The 21,289-nt window shown below is 43.1% G+C and overlaps 1 long non-coding RNA gene across 1 annotated transcript; it reads right to left on the bottom strand.

Moving 5' to 3' along the window:
* Positions 1–17,133: 17,133 nt before the first annotated feature.
* LOC117038811 lies at positions 17,134–19,197 on the bottom strand. Its single transcript, XR_004425719.1, has 2 exons — positions 19,052–19,197; positions 17,134–17,796 (listed from the first exon to the last, which is right to left on the bottom strand). It is a non-coding gene; the product is annotated as an uncharacterized LOC117038811 (long non-coding RNA).
* Between the last annotated feature and the right edge of the window lie 2,092 nt (positions 19,198–21,289).

Below are 21,289 nucleotides of genomic sequence, written 5' to 3'. Positions count from 1 at the left end.
GTCATTTCAGAAATTTTATTGTTGCTTCATTAGGAGATTGAAACACTGAGTATGTCTGTAGCCAGCATAATGTCGATCAGATGTGGCTGGATTTGGTGCACAACAGAAGTTGAGACGCTTGCTCTCATTAGTCCCATTCAGCACGGTTAAAGGATGATGGGTGTTGTAGTCCAACACGAACTGGATGGTGCCATTTTGGCTATGCTACGAACCTCTGCTGGTTTTATACTATGAGGTTCTATGATCTTGGGAAGCATAGTTTGTTGAGGTTGCCGAGGTTTCTCTGGTGAAGAAAGCTAGGGCTCTCTTGCAAAAGAACTACAGTTTCCTGTGGAATGACAGTTTCAGCCTTTAAGTGTAGAATACATGCAAAGAAAGGAATCGCTAAAGAACTGTAAGCCAGACTAACAAGGACACAAAGAAAAACAATGAGAGTGTCACCAACCCTGTGATTATATAACACGATTAATGTTTGATTCCAAGAACAAAGTGGGGAGAAGGGCAGAACACAATGCAATTAGAGTGTGGAGGCGGGGAAAAAGCTTCAGGCATCTAATCCGGCACAGAAGATAATCCAGAAAGTAGACAAACTGGGACTGCAAATTATGACCTTCCTTCACCTCTCAGCTGCTGAGACTGAGACTCACAGGACTACTCGGTGCTGATGGTGTTCCTTTAGCATTTCTTCACTGGGGGGCAACACTGCTGGATGGGGAGCTGAGCCCTAGGAGCACAGCAGGACGAATAGGAATACCGGGTGATCCAACAGCTTTGGGTGGGTCTGCTGACATAATAGACCAGTCTTGGACTGGGCCTCCGGCAACAGCAGCAGCCACGACCTCTGCAGCAGCGACAACAGCTCATCTTTAGAGAGAAGGGTAAACCTAGAAAGAAAGATTGGGAAGGAGAGTTACAGAGAGTTGAACTAGGCCAAGCAAGGTGCTATTGCTCTCCACTAATCCCTGAGCGACGCATTCACTTCCCCTGACCACTAGTTCTATGTCTTGACATGTTGCTTTTGCCACCATCTCAAAGTTCAAACAACCATGGAGAAATCTTTAATTCCTGCCTATATAGTTTGTTGCAAGAGATAAGAAATGTTTGTTCCTGTTCAAAGCAGGAAGGTAAAAGGCATTTCCGTGCGCTGCTCTGGTTCGCTGGAAGCGGCTCAGTCATGCTGGCCACATGACCCAGAAGCTGGACTCCCTTGGCCAGTAAAGCGAGATGAGCGTTGCAACCCTCAGAGTCGTCCACGACTGGACCTAATTGTCAGGGGTCCCTTTAACTTTTGCCCTTTCTTCTCTATGCACCAAAAGGTTTTGTTGACAGCCTAAATCCAACTATTGGGAACATGGCTCTACATACACCAAGAGCCAGGGTTGGTAGAGAGTTGGGCGAAGACCTAGGAGAGTGTTCTTGTCCCCATTCAAACATGAAGCTGGTCTAGACATTGTCTCAGTGTGGTTGGGAGGATAAAATGGGTAGAGGGAAAACCATGTATGCCACCTTGGGCCACTTGGACGAAAGGTGAGTTAGGAATTTAATAATAATAATAATAATAATAATAATAATAATAATAATAATAATAATAATAATAATAATATCCTAGGGTTGCACTCAATTCAGTCCACTGAAATAAATGGACCCAAGTTAGGCATGTCTGTAATTTTGGATGTGTCTACTCTGAGTAAACCCTGATGCTGGGAAAGATTGAGGGCACAAGGAGAAGGGGATGACAGAGGACGAGATGGCTGGACAGTGTTTTCGAAGCTACTAACGTGAGTTTGACCAAAATGCGGGAGGCAGTGGAAGACAGGAGTGCCTGGCATGCCCTGGTCCATGGGGTCACGAAGAGTTGGACATGACTAAATGACTAAACAACAAACAACAACTCTGAGTAGCAAAAGCATTGGCTACAGCCCCTATATTCCAGGGATGGGAAACTCGCTGGATCTCCACTCCTCCTTCATCATCCCCAGTCACCATAGCTAAGTGTCAGGGATGGTGGGAGTCTAATAGTATCTGGAGTGACACAGATTCCCCATACCTGGCCTATTCTTTCAAGAAGATTGTTTTTGGCTCTGGTATGGGACAAAATGGAACCGAGACACAGAGCTGAGGGACAGCCTCCCTCTCGACAACATGAATTTATGAACTTGCAAAAAGAACTGATAGTGAAGGAATGTATGAAGGAATGAAGGAACAACCAAATTCCACCAAACATATATTTTCCCTGCATCAGAAGAGATCAGCAAAGTGCAGCTTACCTTGCCCAACTTTGGAAGTGCTCAAGAAGTTCTAACAAACGAGTGAAGAGCCTGTGGACCAGGGACCTTTTATATGGCAAACAAACCCTTCCTAGAGGAAGTGAAGCAGTTCCAAAAAGCCACCAATTCTTGATGAAAGGCTCATATCCTCTCTGGTTTGCCACCTTCCAGTTTAAGATACTTGGCTTAATCCATATATCTCATTAAATATCTCTCATTAACTAAAATTGTGGGTGATTAATGCTATCCCGGTTTAATACACTGATGATTTTGACATCGAAGTGGAAAGCACTTAGAGAAGTATTTATGGATGATACAGTATAGCATCAGGTGAGTTGCTCAATGGGGCCCATTAACTGAAGTCTCTTGCAGGTGACCCAGTGCTCGGAATGAACTACGTAGTTGAGTGCACTGAATTAGTTCACAAAACCTTTGGACTACAGTGGTACCTTGGTTGGCAACCATTTTGGATTACAACCACATCAAACCCTGAAGTGTGTGTCCTTTTGGGGGGATTACACCCCCCTTTTTATTACAACCCGATTTTTTGGGGGGAGGCCCTATTGACGAAAGTGCGCCTTGGGTTACAACCTGTTTTAGTTTACAACCGGACCTCCGGAATGGATTATGGTTGTAAACCAAGGTATCACTGTATACCTGAAAGTAGTTCCCATAATTGTCTGGTAAACTGATGGTGAATTAGTTTTGCATGCCCAGGCGGAGACCCCTTGACCCAGGCAACACCAGGGTGGAATAATGACTCCTGACAACATGCTATGGGATTAAAATTGGCCACAACTTTATTAAACTTTCAGATGTTGGAAGACCTTGGCTTAGGCACTGGGTGTTTATCCCTCCCAGTCCCCGGCCGGGGATCTGGGGCACATCAGGGTTAACCAATCTGTCTGGGGATTGGGCTGGCTCTGGAAGACATACTGTATGTTTAAGCAAAGAGCCCTCCACTCATTTCACTGCCTATGTCCTACACTGTCTGAGGACAGGATACTTGAATGATTCCATACTACCAACCAGTGCATGAGATAAGCGTTCCTTTGGTGGCTTTGCCTCTGTAACCCCTCCTCCACCACCACCACCACCACCACCACCACCAAAGGTTAGGTGGGTCTTAGACTTTATAATTGCCTACCCAGAAAAGTCCCCATGGGTCCTTCTGCCCCCCCCCCTTTTGGGGAGGGGCAGCCAGTGAATACAATTTCCTTTAAACTTTGAAGAAGGTGCATAAACAACTCTATAAGAAGCTATTTAACCAGGCCTTTGGCTAAATGTGTTCTTTTAAAATTAGGTTAAATGTGCCCTTTTAAAATGTGTTCAGGAGGGATGATTATTGGGTTGTTTTTGTTTTGATTTTTATTAAGTTTTTTGTGCTTTTTTATATAATGTTTATTTTGTAACTGCCCTGAGTTACCTGCGGGTATAGGGAGGTATACAAATTTAATAAATAATAACAATAATAATAATTTACTGCTTTGTCTATATTTTTTCATTTATCACATTTTGTAAATGAACAGGATGGCATAAAAAGAACTTTGCTGGATCAAATGAACATGAAAGGGACAAACATGATCTGGAGTTTGTTCTTTTTGAGACTGGTTTGAGAGCCAGTGTGGTGTAGTGGTTAAGAGCAGTAGACTCGTAATCTGGTGAACCAGGTTCGCTTCCCCGCTCCTCCACATGCAGCTGCTGGGTGACCTTGGGCTACTCACACTTCTTTGAAGTCCCTCAGCCCCACTCACCTCACAGAGTGTTTGTTGTGGGGGAGGAAGGGAAAGGAGAATGTTAGCCGCTTTGAGACTCCTTTGGGTAGTGAAAAGCAGGCTATCAAATCCAAACTCTTCTTCTCCTTCTTCTTCTTCTTCTTCTTCTTCTTCTTCTTCTTCTTCTTCTTCTTCTTCTTCTTCTTCTTCCTGGTTGAACTTGAACCAGAACTTCAAAAGTTAAGTTCTAGTATCCTGAAGGATGCTAGTTCCATAACATCCATTTCTGCTGCACCTGTTTGATTGTTACTCACCATTGACTTCCATGAATTGTATCCATTGACCACTCCATGCTACATATGCATTCCTTCATATTTGATGAACACTTGGAAAAGACTGGGGCCACGTATGAAATGCAGGAGTGATTCATGTGGAATCTGAGCAACCTATCTCCTGCCTGATCATTTGGAGCATCATAAAATGCTATCTCGCCTTCTGAAGGCTGGTAGTAGGTGTGATGAGATGGACATATTGCAACACGAGTGCATGATCTGACCATTGGGAAATGTCATCTTAAAGAATAACAGCAATTAGGATGCAAGGGAGAGCAGAATCCATATTAGGACGCGGGGTTTCCAGGTGACGTGGCAATGAACTAGCTGGTAAAAAGGGGGGGAGAGAAAAATTAATGGAGGTGCAAGCATCTATCAATATCTCTTAGTGAGATCTAAATGGAACTGCCAAGTTGAAAGGCAGTATGAGAACATTAAAAAGGTAAAGGGACCCCTGACCATTAGGTCCAGTCGTGTCCGACTCTGGGGTTGCGGCGCTCATCTCACTCTGTAGGCCGAGGGAGCCGGCGTTTGTCTGCAGACAGCTTCCGGGTCATGTGGCCAGCATGACAAAGCCGCTTCTGGCGAACCAGAGCAGCACCCAGAAACGCTGTTTACCTTCCAGCCGGAGTGGTACCTATTTATCTACTTGCACTTTGATGTGCTTTCGAACTGCTAGGTGGGCAGGAGCTGGGACCGAGCAACGGGAGCTCACCCCGTGGCAGGGATTCGAACCACCGACCTTCTGATTGGCAAGCCCTAGACTCTGTGGTTTAACCCACAGTGCCACCTGGGTATCATGAGAACATTAGAAGAGCCAAAATATGCAGGGATTTATGATATGCAAAAAGAACCATGGAAAGAGAAGAAGGGAAGTCATTGATATCTTAAGGATGTAAAAAATGAGTACTTTAAATTGTAAAACGGATTTTTTTAATTTTTAATTTTTTTATTGAAAAATATATTTAATATAAAAACATACAGATAGGCATATATAGATATGCATACATACAATACATACAATCTCCCACATCTTTGATATAGAATACTTCAAATGGATGGTGGAGGGTACGGGTGGTAGAGGGTAAGAAGCAAAACAGAAAATTTAATGAAAATTACAATTAAGAAGAAGAGTTTGGATTTGATATCCTGCTTTATCACTACCCGAAGGAGTCTCAAAGCGGCTAACATTCTCCTTTCCCTTCCTCCCCCACAACAAACACTCTGTGAGGTGAGTGGGGCTGAGAGACTTCAGAGAAGTGTGACTAGCCCAAGGTCACCCAGCAGCTGCATGTGGAGGAGCGGGGACGCGAACCCGGTTCCCCAGATTACGAGTCTACTGCTCTTAACCACTACAACACACTGGCTCTCTAAGAACATTAGAAGAGCCCGGTCTTCAGTAAAGTGTTGACCCCAAATTGTGCTGATAAGCAGGGATGTGATCCTCAAATGCTGCTGGTCTCCAGCTCCCATCTCTCTTGGATATCGGTCATGTTGGCTGGAGCTGCAGGAAATTGGAGTCCAACAACAGCTGTCCACAGGATCCCCACATAAGAAGAGGCTGCTGGATCAGGACAATGACCCATCTACTCCAGCCTCCTGTTCTCCCAGTGGCCAACCAAATGCCCCAGTAGGAAGCTCACAAGCAAGATTTGAGCATGAGTGACTCTCCCCTCCTGTAGTTTCCAGCAACTGGCATTTCAAAGCACTGCTGCCTTCTGTGGGAGCACAGCATAGCCATCATGCCTAGCAGCCATCAGTAGCCTTACCTTCCACATTTTTCCCAATCCTCTCTTAAAGCCACCCAAGTTGGTGGCCATCACTGTATCCTGTGGGAACAAGTTCCATAGTTTAACTATGCGTGGTTGGAAGAAATGCTTGAATGGAAATTCCAATGGAAACTCCCAAATCATCCAACATTCATTACTGGATGTCCACGAGTTCTAGTTTGATGAGAGAGGTAGAAAAACTTTATTGGCTTTCTTTGCGCAATGCATAATTTAATAAACGGAATGGAGTTTGATTACATGAAGCCAAGCCTGATTTAAGTAATTGCTCATCTATGCAAAAACTGTCATCAGTACTACCTCAAACACTCTGGCTGAGATCAAAGGATGTGCTTGTGATGCAATATCTCATGCTTATCACACCTAACACCCATGCTCAGAAGGTGAGCTGGTATATGATGACCAGAAAAACACTCCAAGTGATGCTGCAGCTGATAAGTATATTATTTACACAGAATAACTTTGGAAGTTATGTGTAAAATCTAGGAACCCATGACTTTATATGTGAAAAGAATTGGATTGTAGAAATACGACGTGGCCTTTCACCCAGCGTTTTCATTGTTCTGGCTAAAACCTTCACTCCTGGAGACTTAACCTGGTGAACAAACAACCCTTTTGCTGACTACCTTTGAAATGTTTGAAACATGCAATAAATGCCCCCCCCCCATTTGTCATGTGTAGGGGACCTGTGGTCCTCCAGATGTTGCTGGATTCTAACTCCCATCATTACCAGTCGTTTTGCTTTTTCTGGGAGTTTATGTATATTTTCACGGGTTTCCTCCAACCTGTAGAGCAGATTTGAGGATGGTGCAAGTCACACACAGGGTGGAGAGGGGGAAGTTTCATTGCCCAAATGGTTCATTATGGTTATGCAATTATTTAGTTGAATACTGGTGTTTGCTTCTAACTAACTTAAAACAGTTATACCCAGACTACTTTAGTCCACATGTTTAGCCAGACTACTTTAGTCCACATGTTTGTAACCGCAAAGCTGGACTACTGCAATGAGCATGTGAGGGCAGCCCTTTTGGCCTTGTTTGGAAGCTTTAACTGTTGCAGAATGTGCTGGCCCGATGCCTTATAGGAGTATCTGGCTGATGGAGGCATCTGACTAACATGTGACACCATTGCTAAAGCATATTCACTGGCTGCCCGTCTTACCAGTGAGCCAGGTTCAAGATCCTCACATTAAAATACAAAGTCCTGAACACCTGGGGTGTATGGAGTGTTAGGGAAGGGGGCACGCCTTTGCTCGCCACCCTGTACTCAGCTCTCACATGTGGCTCCTAGAAACTGTTAGCATGTGACAGCAACCACAACCCAGGCATGGCTTTGACTGGCTCAACCAGGAGAGGGTAGCCAATGAGTCTCAAACCCTCAGTGTGTTAGGGACCTTACTTGCATGTGAAGACAGGCGCCAGCAGATGAGACAAATAGTGGGTCCAAAGGTCAAGAAGGTGGTTTCTGTATGTGTTGTAGAAAGAAGTGAGGGGAAGATCGGGCTCATCAATCTGGGAAGGTCCTGAGAGATCTACATTGGCTCCCAGTACGTTTCCGAGCACAATTCAAAGTGTTGGTGCTGACCTCAGTCCTGTATACCTGAAGGAGCGTCTCCAGCCCAGACACTGAAGTCCAGCACCGAGGGCCTTCTGGCAGTTCCCTCCCTGTGAGAAGCCAAGTTACAGGGAAGCAGGCAGAGGGCCTTATTGGTAGTGGCACCCGCCCTGTGGAACTCCCTCCCATCAGAGGTCAGATAAGCAACTACTTGACATTCAGAAAATACCTGAAGGAAGTTTTTAATCTGTGACATTTTAATGTATTTAATATTTGCTGGAAGCCGCCCAGAATGGCTGGGGGGACCCAGTCATATGGGCAGGATACAAACAACAACAACAACAACAACAACAACAACAACAACAACAACAACAACAACTCTGGTCCTGAACCTCCACAGTCTTGTGCGATAACTTCAGCAGAAGAAAAGGCTAAATAGTAAACCCTACACAAATCCAGAGTGGAGTCCCTAACATATTGAATGGCAATCTTTACAGCTCCTTCTGGGAAGTCCTGAAGCCAAGCTGATGCCAAACGTATGGATGGACTTTGGTTACATGAAGCCAAGCCTAATTTCAGTAATTGCTCATCTACGCAAGTACTGTCATCAGTACTATCTCAAACACTCTGGCTGAGATCCAATGATGTGCTTGTGATGCAATATCTCATGCCTGTCACACACATCTCATGCCTGTCACACCCCCATGCTCTGAAGGTGAGCTGGTATATGATGACCAGAAAAAACACTCCAAGTGATACTGCAGCAGATAAATATATCATTAACGCAACATGACTTTGTAAGTTATGTGTGAAATCTAGGGACCCATGACTGTATATGTAAAAATAATTGAATTGTAGCAATAAGTCGTGGCCTTTCAGCCAGCGTTTTCATTGTTCTGGCTAAAACCTTCACTCCTGGAGCCTTAACCTGGTGAATAAATAACTCTTTTCCTGCTTGAAACATGTAGAAGATGCCCCCCCATTTGTCATGTGTAGGGGACCTGTGGTCCTCCAGATGTTGCTGGACTCTAACTCTCATCATTACCAGTCGTTTTGCTTCAATTTTGCAGAAGAAAAGGCTAAAGAGTAAACCTTACACAAATGCAGAGTGGAGTCCATAAGAGGTTGGATGGCAATCTCTACAGTTCCTTCTGGAAACTCCTGGAGCTAAGCTGATGCCAAACATATTGATGTGCTTTGGACCACACCAGCAAGGCCTGTTGTCTGGGGAGCTCTGGACATCCACACAAACTGCCCAGGCTTGCACCCTGGGGAGGTGACGTCAGTGTTGCTAAAATAGTGGTTTGACTTCAGCCCAAGAGGCACACTCCATTGTTTTCGAGACAGATGAATGCCAACAAGAAGAGCTGAGCTCCCTCAGGGACCACTGAGATCTTGCAGGAGCACTGTTGGTCATTTCCTGAGTTGGCGAGACTCAGTTGACAACAAAGAGGAGACCCACTGAAATTTAATAAATGATAAAATCTCTTTAACCAGATATTTGATTGATTAACAGTCTATGGCTTTTTAGTGTGTGTGTGTGTGTGTGTGTGTGTGTGTGTGTTGGGTGTGTGTGTGTTATCACTTTGTTTTGCTTTTGCCTTTGTTTTATTATGTATTTTGTGTTTTCAGTTTGTAATTTTATGTTTGTGATCGTTGGCTGATGTGCAGTATACAAATTTAATAAATAATGATGGTGGTGAATGGATGGATGGATGGATGGATGGATGGATGGATGGATGGATGGTGATCTCATGGAAGACAGAGCAGACCAACAGCACAAGGTATTGCCATTAATTCAGATTTATTCATTCATATCCCAGACACCATGCAGAAAATGAAAGCAACATCTATTTTCAGGAAAAAAAGACTCCTTCATTTGGATTTTTGAGATTGATTGAAGAATTTCAGTTTCGTGAGGGATACAGGAATGAAGCTGGAGGCGTCTAACTGTGAGGTTAACCCAGGAGGACAACAAGCAGGCATTAAATATATATATATATATTGACATTGATCTCAATATCTCAGGTTTTGAGCTGGCAAACACCAAGCTGGCATTCGCTTCTGGGTGTTAGGATTGCTGTCAAGCTTCAGATCCAGAGCCCAGTTAACAATTTCTAAAGTGCTCAGAACTTGTACTGCTGGAAAGTATAGCGAGACTGGTTGCAAGAGCCCTGGCTAGAGCAGCAACATGGAGAGCGGCCACATCTGGAACAGCAGCTACGCCTGTGGCAGCAGCAGGGAGAGCAGCCACATCTGGAACAACAGCTACGCCTGTGGCAGCAGCAGGGAGAGCAGCCACATCTGGAACAACAGCTACGCCTGTGGCAGCAGCAGGGAGAGCATCCACATCTGGAACAGACTTGACGGCTTTGGCAGCAGCAGGGAGAGCATCCACATCTGGAACAGACTTGACGGCTTTGGCAGCAGCAGGGAGAGCAGCCACATCTGGAACAACAGTTATGTACTTGACGGCTTTGGCAGCAGCAGGGGGAACAGCCACATCTGGAACAGCGGGAACTCTGGCCTCCACAACAGGACATTTTGAGGGAATTAAGCTGAAAGAAACAAATAAGGATTTAGTGTAATCAAACCACAGTTTGTTCAATATGCATCTAGGAAGTCATGATTTCCCCAAAGTGCTTTTCTGTTCAGCGTTATTTATGTCTATATAATATTTTAGTTTCTTCAGATCAATTTCAAATTGGAATGTATAATACATTCTTATTCAGTATCCTCAAATCTCACCACTCTAGGTTTTAATATGCAATCAAATTCAATAGTTTGAATGTGATTCCCTTCCCACTCCCCTGTGAATTTGAAACCTGAGCAACTTAACACTTTCAGTCTGTTCCATATTATTTAAGCAGCCTTCAGATATGTCTATTTGCTTTCTGATACATTCAAATAAAGTTGCACACCAACCATCTAAAGTCTTCAGGCATCCAATGCCCTTTCCAATTATTTACCAAAATGAATAAATAAACAAGCAGTACATGTGAGCTCAGTATCTTTTTCTCATAAAATATAAGATTGTTTGTCAACTGTCATCTTTAGAAACCATCTCTAGAAAGGAGGTACACAGAGGTGGCCCTTGTTTCTTTCTCTACATGCTGTCCCTCCTTATCCTCTCCCCCCCCCAATTGCAGCTCTAGATTGTTCTGGATGGAGCCAATTGCATATGGAGCAATCCAAGGATACTTCAACCCAATCTGGACAAGTCCAGTAACTCGTTTAAGCTCAAAATCTGACTAGATCCAAAACAAAGCCCTCAAAATGATCCCATGGATTTCACACTTCCTTGAGTTTGGCCTATCCAGCATTAGGTCATTATTTAGAAATTATCTGAATAGTCTCAGAAGATTTTAATGGTTGCCATCGGAAATGTACAGGTATGGTTCTCAATCACAGCAAAGAGCACATCAAAAATCAAGCAGTAAAGTAGACAGCCTGGTGGATCTGATCCTTCAAGTATTTTTAGTGGATCCATCCAATAACACAAATTTCAGGACTTGGGTTCGGAAAGACATTTAATGCTTCCCAGCAATTGAATTCAACTTACCTTGTACAGCAGGCAGAACTCGTCAGCTCAATGGAGATTCAAGTCAACGAGTGAAGAGTTGAGAGACAGAGGTTCCTTTTGTAGAGCTCCAAGAGTCCTGCCTCCTTGAAAATGAAGCACCACCAATGAATGGACACATGCTTCATTGCTACTCAAAGCACATATCTATGTGCTGAATCCACTATCTACCAATCACATATTTGTTGAGTTTACCCACATCTTCCACTATGACAGCATTTCCCCAAGGCATGTAATTAGGTGGCATTGGTGTTTATCACGCTATAATCCTCACATCACACACACTCGGCGGACGTAACTTCAGAAGTGTGGTTTCTTGAATAGCAACACTGGCAAGAATGGAATGGACCTTTTCATTGGATCCATGTGGCTGAACATCCCCATGACTCAACAGCGCAGGGTTGCTCAATAGTTTCTTATTCCTCCTGAGCTTCATTGCTTAGGTTCAGAAATTCCTTTTAATCTATTTGCCACGGTTAGCTAGATGTGTCCATTCTGATAAGTCAAAAGGGAAAGATGAGATCAACATCTCAAAGACGTCAGGGTATTTTTCCCTCCCACCCCCCAAACAATACCATAAGAACATAGAAAGAGTCTACTGGATCAACTCAATGGCTCTTCTAGTCCACTATCCTGTTGTCACAGTGGTCAACAAGATGCCCATGGGAAATATGCAAGCAGGATTCAAGCACAATAATACCTTCCGCTCCTGTGGGCTCCAGTAACAGAATTCTGTGTTTCCCACTGTCTCATTAGAGGGCCTGTGTCATGGTCTGCATCATACGAGAGAAAAGTGAACTGTTAGCAAAAGACTCGTGACCTTATCTGTCTTCACAATTCTACCTGGCATTTTTAATCACTTCTCTCTGGGTAAGGATGGAGAGCATGTCAATGTTGGCTTAAAAAGCTGCTGTATTGGCTGTGGTTACATGAGTACACATAGGATTGTAGCCAACTAAGTTATATAGAGCATAGATCTATGCAAATCAAAGAATCTATGTCCAGCGAGGAATTTAGTGCTGTGCTGGTGATTCCCTTGCACACAAGATAGATAATAGGTGTCAGGGACTGGGCAGAGGAGGAATGGTGGAGACCCCCTCCTCAGCCTGACCCTTCCAGAGAAGAGGAAGATAGTTGAGAATTACAACAGGGGTTTGAGGGAGGTCACAGCTCATAGGCAGAGGAAGCAAAATGTTTTGGAATAATGAGAGAGGAGGAGGAGGAGGAAGAAGAAGAGGAAGCACCAGGGAGTGACAGCTGATGGACACAGTGTCCTTAGAAAGCATTACAGACCCCCCCCCCTCTCCCAGGACCCAGCAAGCCTTGAAAGTAGGAGAGCAAAGAGCTCAAAGACAGAGGGCACTCATCAGCACCAGTAGAAGAGCTGATGAAGATGATGAATGAGGAAGTGGGGAGACGGGGGAGCAGGGAGATTCACTCAGGACAACACCATAATTCAAGAGGCTGGGTTCTAAAGCCTCTCTCTCTGTAATACTGAATAAAAAGCAGATGGTAAGAACATTCCTTGTCTTTGTACGTTCCTCGGCAACTGGACATGAAAGTTGCTGGCAGCATCCTGACAACAGGTTGCTCAGATTGCTCATGAACCAGTCCCACATTTCACACATGGCCCCAGCCTTTTCCAAATTTTCACCCAACTTGAATGAATACATTAATGGAAGGAGTGGACAAGAGAAGTCATTCTGGCTGGAGCTGCGGGGAATTGAAGCCCAACAACAGCTGTCCACAGGTTCTTCCCATCAGAAGAGGCTACTGGAGAGCCAGTGTGGTGTAGTGGTTAAGAGCGGTAGACTTGTAATCTGGTGAACTGGGTTTGCGTCCCCACTCCTCCACATGCAGCTGCTGGGTGACCTTGAGCTAGTCACACTTCTTTTAAGTCTTTGTGCTGGTGGAGAACCGTAACAATAAATTATCTATCTATCTATCTATCTATCTATCTATCTATCTATCTATCTATCTATCTATCATCTATCTATCTATCTATCTATCTATCTATCTATCTATCTTTGAAATCTCTCAGCCCCACTCACCTCAAAGAGTGTTTGTTGTGGGGGAGGAGGGGAAAGTAGAATGTTAGCCGCTTTGAAACTCCTTTGAATAGTGATAAAGCGGGATAAAAAAATACAAACTCAGCTTCTACTGGAGCTGCGCAATGGCTTATCCAGTCCAGCATCCTGTTCTCACAATAACCAACCAGATCTCCCAATTGGTAGGTCACCATCAGGATTTGAACACCTGAGTGACTCTCCCCTCCTGTTGTGTCCAGAATCCGGCATTCAGAAGCACTGCTGCCTTGAATTGTGGAGGCACAGCAACACCATCATGGCTACTGGCCAACCCTCTCTTAAAGCCACCCATGTTGGTGGCCATCACTGCCTCCTGTAGGAATGAATTCCATAGTTTAACTATGTGTGGTCTGAAGAAATGCTTGTACCTGTCCCGAATCTTCCAACATTCAGCCATATTGGATGTCCACAAGTAGTAGAATTACGAGAGAAGGAGAAAAGGATTTTCCCTATTGGCTTTCTCCATGCAATGTATAATTTTATAAACTTGTAATGCCATGTTACCTCTATGGCAGCTTTTCTCTAAACGAAACTGTCCCAAATGTTGTGTATCTCCGAGAAGGTGGAGGATGGGCAAGCAAGAAGAAAGGGTGTGTGTGTTTCATGTTCTGCTTATTTGCACCTTGCTGTCCTCTACAGAAAACAGAACTCTGTACCGGATGGACTTTGGTTAGATGAAGCCAAGCCTGATTTTAGTAATTGCTCTACTACGCAAGTACTGTCATCAGTACTACCTCAAACCCTCTAGCTAAGATCCATTCATGTGCTTGTGATGCAATATCTCATGATTATCATACCTAACACCCATGCTCAGAAGGTGAGCTGGAAGTTATGTGTGAAATCTAGAAAGTCATGACTTTATATGTGAATTGGAGTGTAGCAATACGACGTGGCCTTTCAGCAAGCGTTTTCATTGTTCTGCTTAAAACCTTCACTCCTGGAGCCTTAGCAGCATAGTAAACAAACAATTCTTTTCCTGACTACCTTTGAAATGTTTGAAACATTCAGAAGATGCCCCCCACCCCCAGTTTGTCATGCTTTGGGGGACCTGCGGTCCTCCAGATGCTGCTGTACTCTAACTCCCATCATTACCAGTCATTTTGCTTCTTCTGGGGGTTTACTTATATTTTCAGGGGGTTTTCCCAACCTGTAAAGCAGATTTGAGGATGGTGCGGGTCACACACAGGGGTAGAAAGAGGGGAAAGTTTCATTGCCTAAGTGGAAGTCATTATGCTTATGGCCTGAGTTGGAAACTTCATCTGGTGCAGAATGTGCCAGGTACATTGTCAATGGAGGCATCTGGCTGATGGAGGCATCTCATAATACCATTGTTAAAGCATTTTCACTGGCTGCCCATCTACCCCTGAGGCAGGTTCAAGGTCCTTGTATATACAAAGCCCTGAACAGCTGAGATCCAAGGTACCTCAGAGACTACCTGAACTCCAGGTATCTCATCTCAGTTACTGAGATCATCTGCAGGATGAGCATTGTTGCTCACTTCCAGAGTTGGCGAGACTCACTTGAGAACAGGAAACCAAACCTTTAGTGTTATCAGCTCAGTTCAGCAGGAACCTTCTGTTTCAACTTTTAAATGCCCCCTGAAGGCTTTTTTTTCTATTCCACTAGGCTGAGGCTGGCAATTAGGAACACAGTCAAACATTGACCCCCGAATGGCTCCGTTTTCAAATGATTCGGCTCCCAAATGCCAAAAACCCAGAAGTAAATGCTCTGGTTTTCAATTTTTTGGGGGGAACCTAAACTTCCGAAGTAGCTTCTGCTGAGTGCAGGCAGCTCTTGCAACCAATTGGAAGCTGTGATCCGGTTGTCAAATGTTTCAGAAGCCTAACAGCCTTCCAGAACGGATTACATTTGACAACCGAGGTTTTACTGTACATCTTTCCACAAGATACAGGTGGGTAGCCATGTTGGTCTGCCATAGTCGAAACAAAATAGAAAATTCTTTCCAGTAGCACCTTAGAGACCAACTGAGTTTGTTCTTGGTATGAGCTTTCGTGTGCTCACGAAAGCTCATACCAAGAACAAACTCAGTTGGTCTCTAAGGTGCTACTGGAAAGAATTTTCTATTTTGTTTCTTACCACAAGAGTTTGCTGATCTCTCAGTTTGACTTTCTATATATATATATTTATTGTATGGTATGTACAATTGTAAACTGCTGTGGTATTTTTTATGAATTGTGGTGTATATAGATAGTTTTTATAAAAATATAAATGTATTAGTAAGTGTTTTATCTTGGTTCAGAAGTGTCTGTTACAGTTGCTTCTCTGCAAAGAGGAAGGTTGTGTGGCCTCCCTTTGTTCTGGTTCTCTCTTCATCCTCCTCCTTTGTTAAGAAGTTTTGCTGTAGCCACAGCATTGGCATGGAATTGGCTGATGAGTGCAGAAAATTGATTGGCCAGAGTATGGGGAAATTTAGAAAGATACCTCCCGTTGTCTCTCCAAGTTGAAATATCAGTATGAGGGTGATGTGATTTTTTAAAAAAGTTGTCTGTTTAATGCTTTTATTGGAATTTTGCCCCAACTTGCACTGGAATGGCAGAGTTGCATTAGCAGGGACCTATGTACACAGAAGGGCACCAGAGCTGTGTTTTATTAGTTGCCCAGGCTGGAATGCAGCCATTGGGCTGGAGAAGGTTTCTCCACCCATTCATAAACCAACCCTGGCATCCAATGTCATCCCATTTCACAATCACAGCAAGAACTTTGGATCGTATTCAACCAAGGCCACATTCAAACCATATGTTTCAAATACTATGATACATCTTTAGCAGTCATGGGTTCCCCTTAGAATTCTGGGAGCTGTCATTTCTTAAGGGTGCTGGGAGTTGTCATGGGACAGCTTATTCCCCTCCAGGAGCTACAATTCCTTGAGTTCCCCAGGAAAATGGATTGTTAAGCTCCCCTGAGAATTGAAGCTCTGGGAGGGGAACAGAGGTCTCCTGACAACTCTCAGCACCCATTACAAATGACAGCTCCCAGGTTCCTTTGATGGAAGCAAGGACTATCAAAATAGCACCAGAGTGCTTCAAAAATGTTGTATGAATGTGGTCTAAGTTATTCCCAGAAGAGACCCACTGAAATTTAATGGATGACAAAATCTTCTGTTTCAGTGTATCTGAAGAAGTGTGCATGCACACGAAAGCTCATACCAAGAACAAACTCAGTTGCTCTCTAAGGTGCTACTGGAAGGAATTTTTATTTGGTTTCTTTTACCAGGTGTTTGGCTGATTAACATTATGTGTCCTTTTAAATGTGTTTGTCAGAGGTGATAATCTTTTGCTCTTCTCTTTGTTTTATTGTGTATTTTGTGTTTCATTTTGTGTTTTTGTGTTGTGAATTGGATGAACGGCATTACACAAATTTATTAATTGATGATGATGATGAATAGGTGGTGATTTCATGGGAAACAGACCAGACCAACAGTACAAAGAGCATTGCTGGTCATTTCCTGAGTTGGCGAGACTCAGTTGACAACAAAGAGGAGACCCACTGAAATTTAATAAATGATAATATCTCTTTAACCAGATGTTTGGTTGATTAACATTCTATGGCCTTTTAACTCTCTCTCTCTCTCTCTCTCTCTCTCTCTCTCTCTCTCTCTCTGTTATCATCGCTTTGTTTTAATCTTTGTTTTATTATGTATATTCTGTATTCAGTTTGTGTTTTTATGTTGTGAACTACCCTTTGATCTTTGGATGAAGGGCAATATACAAATTTAATGAACGATGATGATGGTGAATGGATGGATGGTGATTACATAGAAGACAGACCAGATCAACAGCACAAGGTATTGCATGAATTCAGATTTATTCATTCATATCCCAGACACCATGGAGAAAATGAAAGCACCATCTATTTGCAGAAAAAAGACAATTTCATCTGGATTTTTGAGACTGATTGAAGAGAAGAATTCCAGTTTCCTAAAGGTTGCGGGAATGAGGCTAGAAGAATCAGCCTCAATGAAGGCAACTCAGGAAGGCAACAAGCAGGCATGAAATACATATTTTTTGACATTGATCTCAATATCTCAGGTTTTGAGCTGGCAAACAGCAAGCTGGCATCCACTTCTGGGTGTTAGGATTGCTGTCAAGCTTCAGATCCAGAGCCCAGTTGACAATTTCTAAAGTGCTCAGAACTTGTACTGCTGGAAAGTATAGCGAGACTGGTTGCAAGAGCCCTGGCTAGAGCAGCAACATGGAGAGCGGCCACATCTGGAACAGCAGCTACGCCTGTGGCAGCAGCAGGGGGAGCAGCCACATCTGGAACAGGCTTGACGACTTTGGCAGCAGCAGGGAGAGGAGCCACATCTGGAACAACAGCTACGCCTGTGGCAACAGCAGGGAGAGCAGCCACATCTGGAACAGACTTGACGGCTTTGACAGCAGCAGGGGGAGCAGCCACACCTGGAGCAGCGGGAACTCTGGCCTCCACAACAGGACATTTTGAGGGAGTGAAGCTGGAAGAAACAAATAAGGATGTAGTGTAATCAAACCATGGTATGTTCTCATCCATGCATTGTTCAGTATGTGTACAACTTGGAAGTCATGATTTACCTAGAGTGCTTCTCTGTTCAGTATCCTTTCATTATGGTTCAGCCTCATTATTATTATTATTTTATAATTGTTCATTCTATTATTCAATAATTTATAATTACATTAATTATTTCCGTATAATATTTTAGCTTTTTCAAGTGAAGGTAGGAATGGAATACATAATTCATCTTTATTGAACATTCCCAAAGTTCATCACTTGAGATTTTAATATGCAATCAAAATCAATAGTTTGAATGTGATTCCCTCTGCACTCCCTCTGAATTTGAAACCTGAGCAACTTAATACTTTCAGTCTGTTCCATATTATTTAAGTAGCCAGACCATAGCTGTCAACTTTTCCCTTTTCTTGCGAGGAATCCTATTCGGAATAAGGGAATTTCCCTTAAAAAAGGAAAAAGTTGACAGCTATGAGCCAGATATGGCTAGTTGCTGTCAAATACATTCAAATAAAGTTGCATGTTGTTGTTGTTGTTTAGTTGTTTAGTCGTGTCCGACTCTTCGTGACCCCATGGACCAGAGCATCAAATGTTTTCAGGCATGAAATACCCTTTTCATGAATTAACTAACTAACTAACTAACTAACCCACACCATTATATGTGAGCTCTGTAACTTTTTCTCATAAAATATAAGATTGTTTGCCAACTATAATCTATAGAAATCATCTATAGAAAAGAGGTGCACAGAGGCTGCCCATGCGTATTTCTCAGTTCTCTCTCCTAAATGTCAGTCTACTTCTTCCTTTACTGTTCTGGGTGGATCCAATTGTACAGTATGTAAGTCCGGCATCAACTCTAATCTTCCTGTTTCTGCTCAAAATCTGACCAAGTGCAGAACAAAGCCCTCAGAATGATCCCATGGATTTCACACTTCCTTGAGTTTGCCTATCCAGTATTTGGTCAATATTCAGAAACTCTCTGAATAGTCTCAGAAGATTTAAATAGTTGCCATCAGAAATGTATGGTTATCAATCAAAGCAAAGAACATTCCCAGCTGAAGGAATAACTCATATTCTATCAGTAAAGTAGAACACCTGATGGATCTGATCCTTCAAGTATTTTGGGTAGATCCACCCAATAACACAAATTTCAGGTCTGGTGTTATGGAAGACATTATATGCTCCCTAAATTATCAGCTTCCCAGCAATTGAATTCAACTTACCTTGTACAGCAGTCAGAACTTGTCAGCTCAATGGAGATTCAAGTCAACGAGTGAAGAGCTGAGAGACAGAGGTTCCTTTTGTAGAGCTCCAAGAGCCCTGCCCCCTTGGAAATGAAGCACCACCGATGAATGGACTCATGCTTCATTGCTACTCAAAGCACATGTCTATGTGTTGCATCCACTATCTACCAATCACATATTCGTTGAGTTTAACCACATCTTTCACTATGACAGCATTTCCCCAAGGTCTCTAATTAGGTAACATTTGATGCTTATCACGCTATAATCCTCACATCGCACACACTCTGTGGAGGTAACTTCAAAAGGGCGGTTTCTTGAATAGCAACACTGGCAAGAATGGAATGGACCTTTTCATTGGATCCATGTGGCTGATCCATGACACAACAGCGCAGGATTGCTCAGTAGTTTGTTATTCCGCCTGAGCTTCATTGCTTGACCTCATAAATTCTTTTTAATCTAGGTGCTGTGGTTCGCAAAATGTGTTCAGCTTTGTAAGTCAAAAGGGGGAGGTGAGATCAACATCTCAAAGTTGTCAGGGTATTTCTTCCTCCTCTTCTGAGCCCTACCCCCACGCCCAAATGACACCATAAAAATGTAAGAAGAGTATACTGGATCGACTCCAATGGCTCATCTAGTGCACCATGTTGTTCTCACAGTGGTCAACCGGATCTGCCCCTGGGAAACATGCAAGTAGGATTCAAGCACAATAGGACCCTCTCCTCCTGTGGTTTCCAGCAGCAGAATTTTGTGTTCCTCACTGTACCATAATGAGGGCCTGTGTCACATTCTGCATCACATAAGAAAATGCCAGCTGCTACCAAAAGACTCATGTCCTTATCTGCTTTCACAAATCTATGTGGCATTTTTAATCTCTTCCCTCTGGGTAAGAATGGAGAGCATGTAGATCCACCCAATAACACAAATTTCAGGACATTTAATGCAACAGAATTTTGTGTTTCCTACTGTCTCATCTCTTCCCTCTGGATAAGAGGGAAGAGCATGTTCAATGTAGGTTTAAGAAGCTACTTTAGGAGTTATGTGCTTGAACCTTTGGTTACATGATGAACACATAGGATTGTAGCCAACCAAGTTATATAGAGAGCAGAACTGTGGAAATCAAAGTGCTGAATCTAGTTCTGTTCAGGTGGCTCCTCTGTACAGGGCACCGAGCCAAGAGAGTTGCAAGATAATAAATGAATGAATTGTTGTGAAAAGAAGAAATATTTAGAAGCAGGTGCCAGATTTTGTCCTTGCTCATGGTGCCACATAAAGCAACTACACTATTCCGAACTTAAAAATGGAAAGCGTAATGCTGGTGGTAAACAAAAGAGGTTTAAAGACTGTCTCAAGGCAAATCTTTAAAAAATGTAGTATAAACACCGACAACTGGGAAACACTGGCCTGCGAGTGCTCCAATTGGAGAACAGCCTTCACCAAAGGTGTCATGGGTTTTGAAGACACTCGAACTTAGGACGCAAGGGAGAAATGTGCTAAGAGGAAGGCACGCTTGGCAAATCCACACCGTGATCAACTCCTACCTGGAAACCAATGTCCCCACTGTGGAAGGACGTGTGGATCCAGAATTGGCCTCCACAGTCACTTACGGACTCATTGTTAAAACCATGTTTATGGAAGACAACCTTACTCGGCTATGAGTGATTGCCGAAGAAGAAGAAGAAGATATTAGCCATATCCGCCCCTGCTATGTCTTTCAACTTCAATGGGTCACCATGTGGATACAATATCCTCATTGGAATGAAGTATTTAAGAAAGATGGGATATGATGATTTGGGGAACGAATATCACAACTAGAGAGAGACCTATTGGAATGTAATGTAAAAGTGCTGTCTAAAATGTATAAAATATTACTGGCGTAGGAGACAAATGATGACCAAGTAAAATTCTCAATGATACATTGGGCAATAGATATTGGTCGTTAATATAGACATGGAAGCATGGGAATGATTGTGGAATATGGATATAAAATTTACAGCCTGTTATGGTCTAAGAGATAATTATATGAAAATGATATATTGATGGTATCTAACATCGAGTAAATTGGCAAAAATGTATAAATCTAAATCAAATAAATAAATAAATACTGGAAATGTAGAGAGAAAGACTGTTCTTTTTATCATGTGGTGGTCTTGTAGTAAGGTTAATGAATTGAAAAAAAGATGTTAAAAATAACCGGAAAAATAACTGGAAATAATTTTA

Source organism: Lacerta agilis, chromosome 17, assembly GCF_009819535.1.
Source record: "Lacerta agilis isolate rLacAgi1 chromosome 17, rLacAgi1.pri, whole genome shotgun sequence".
NCBI lineage: Eukaryota > Metazoa > Chordata > Lepidosauria > Squamata > Lacertidae > Lacerta > Lacerta agilis.
This window is presented reverse-complemented; position numbering and strand designations above follow the sequence as displayed.